The sequence below is a fragment of the Sinocyclocheilus anshuiensis genome, unplaced genomic scaffold (genome assembly GCF_001515605.1).
Source record: "Sinocyclocheilus anshuiensis isolate Anshui unplaced genomic scaffold, SAMN03320099.WGS_v1.1 scaffold1346, whole genome shotgun sequence".
Lineage (NCBI taxonomy): Eukaryota > Metazoa > Chordata > Actinopteri > Cypriniformes > Cyprinidae > Sinocyclocheilus > Sinocyclocheilus anshuiensis.
In genome coordinates, this window is record NW_015555726.1 from 1,399,777 (window position 1) to 1,403,075 (window position 3,299).

Here is a 3,299-nt window from a genome sequence, read left to right on the forward strand (position 1 = left end):
GTTCACATGTCACGTCACTTTCACTTTTTTCTCCAACTGCAGATGCTATTTGACTCTGTCAAACGAGATGAAATGAATGACACGAGTGTGTTTATTCTCGACTTTTTTTCTCGAAATTTAACAAGTTCTTTCTCGAAACAACTACTTTTTTCTCTGAATTTAACGAGTTTTTTTTTCTCGAAACACAACTACTTTTTTTTCGTAATTGAATGTGTTTATTGTCAACATTTATTTCGATTTTTTTCTCGAAATTTAACGAGTTCTTTCTCGAAACACAACTATTTTCTTCTCGTAATTTAATGTGTTTATTGTCAACATTTATTTTGACTTTTTTTCTCAAACTCGAACGAGTTTTTTCTCGAAACACAGCTACTTTTTCTCGTAATTTAATGCGTTTATTCTCAACATTTATTTGGATTTTTTTTCTCGAAATGTAACTATTTTTTTCTCGAACACAATTATTATTTTTTCGTAATTTCATGAGTTTATTCTTATAATGACTTTAATCTCGAGTTTTTTTTTTTTTTTTTTATTGCTTGGCTCTAATCCTCTTCCTTAACAAACAGTATTTTCAAACATAAAAAAAAAAAAATAAAAAAAAATGTAAAAGATCACCCCCCCTCCCCCTTTGTTTCCCAACATCTGTTTAAAATATTTTACATAAATGTCCACCTATTTCAACTTAAAAACTTCAGTTCAGTTCAGTTGCTGCCTTGCATTTTCAGTATAATCAACTTGTTTGTACAAGTAATTTCAACTTAAATTAATTTAACCAACTTAAAAAATCAAGTTGAATTTCATACACCATAAAAAAGTTGAACTTGATCAACTTATTTTGATGAGTTAATGTAAAAACATAATTTGCTATGATATACTGATTGTATCTTTTTTTTTTTACAGTCTGTATCTGTTCCACAGAAGGAACCTGCTGATCTTATTTTAAAATCATTCACCAAATAAGACAAAGACAGCTGAAATGAAATCATTCTTCATGAACGGATGCCTAAAGAAAACATCAGAATGTTCTTTCTTACGTTGTTTACACACCTGGAAGTTGAGTCATCATCTGATGAGTGCAATAATATGCAACTGCTCACACTGACACACGCAATCACACACCAAGCTCTCTACCAGATTTAGAGCATCACTTGGGGACTGTCTTCTGATTGGCAACCGGGGTGTTTTGTTTGTCTCAAGAGGCCCAGAAATTCCCTCTCCCTCCCTCAGCCTTTTTCTGATCTTTCAATTTACTTTCGGCAGAGGCAATTTTTGTCTCTCTTGTTCCCTTGTGATCTCTCACTCCTCAGCAGTATGAGCTTGGAGGATGCACGTCTCTACCTGACAGTGTATGGAATCTGCCTATCAGAGGGTTAGAGGCCTCAAACTGTCAGTCTCATGTGAATTACTTGCTTACCGACAAATTAACCTGTTTGACCAATCCCTTCCCGAGAAGCCTCAGTCATTTGGCTGAGTGATCATAAGGAGACACGCATACAAACACACGTACACACACACTCACACACACACACACACACACACACACACACACACACACACACACCAAGGGAACTATCGCTCAAAATCAATTTACAGTAAATGAAAATTAAAAGAGAAAAATATGTTAATAACTGATGGCCTAAAAAATGAAGTAGAAAATAATCAAATGCATATCTTCAAAGTACTATCGATCCCTTTCTAATGTGAAAACTGTTAACAATAATGACCAAACCTAGAATGTGAAGTTATATCATGTAATATTATACATTAACGTACATGAACATTATAAAGCACAATTAGAGGTTCGATGCATTGCAATTCTCTTTGTAGCGATTCTGAAAATTTCAGCTGCAGCTGTGTGTAACTCTGTGTAAGCGGTTAAATACAATTGCATCTCAAAATGCTTTTATGATGCAAAATTAATGTAAACACATTCAGTTATGTCTTAAGGACAGGAAAAAAACATCTGACATGTTAAAACAGATCTGAGCATTAGTGTGAATGTAGCCTTTTAGACCTGCTGCTGTCTATGACGTCATCAGTAACAATCACACAGCAATAATGCTGAGAAAAAGAGAAAATCATGAAGAGAGAGAGAAAAAAGAGAAATATACTTTGCTTTGAAAGTACCAAGTATTCACAGAGAAAAAAAACCTGTATAGAAAAAAAGAGAGATGCATCAAGATGAATCGTTTTATCATTGCATCGTAGCCCTCTGAATTGTAATCAAATCGAATCACAGGTGCACACATATTTCCACCCCTAGTTGGAACTGTATCAGTTTAATAATTATGTTGCCTAAAAAAATTGGTGATAATATTTCCCAATTATAGCATAATCAGATAATGCCAAAAAAAAAAAAACTTCCCTAATACAATGGAATCCAAAAGTCCACTTGTGAAAATGCAAAAAAATTGTATTAAGAAAAAAAAATCTTTCTTAATATTTGCTATCCCTACATTGTGCTTTAATAACAGCACTTGAGCTGAAAACAAAACCTTGAATAAAACCTGGTGATCATGTTCTCCAGGATGATTTGAAAACATTAACAAATTACATTATTTACCGTAGTGACTTAGAAAGAGTTGAATTTAAAACATTTATTTGATATTACATCTTTTTTTTTTTTCATCTTCCCTAAACTTCCTATTTATTTAAAGGCACAGACAAACAGACAGACAGACATTGTTACGGGGCGACAGAGACGTGAGACGTGCGGATCCATCTGCATGCTTTTATTTAAAGGCGTGGTCATGAAATAGGCATGGGTCGATACACAGCAAACAGTAATAGAAGAGGCAAGACGAAGAGTAATCCAAAGGCTAGCGTGGGTCTGAGATCGGCAAACAATGTCCAGAGAGCTAGGCAAAAGAATAATCCAAGACAGGCAGGAAATCAGGAAACAGGCAATCAGGCACAAAACTAGACGTGACTAGACTAGAGCTAGGAACTAGGAACCAGACAAAACTCAGAAATGGCTCCATAACGTTGCTATCACTGACGTGGCGATAAGCGCTAAACAATACTCTGCATTGAATGGTGGGGTGAGACTGATTTATATAGTGTGTGTTATTGGTAGCAGCTGTGTGTGATCGGTTTCAGGTGAGCTTGTGAATACTGCAATGGAGCATAGGAAATGTAGTCCAGGGTGATGTGTAACAGTCTGTGTAGTGTGAGAGTCAATGTAACGGAAGGGTGACCTCTTGTGGCGATCGAATGGAAGTCCATGGACAGGATTCGTGACAGACAGACAGACAGACAGACAGACAGAAAGACAGACAGACAGACAGATAGACAGATAG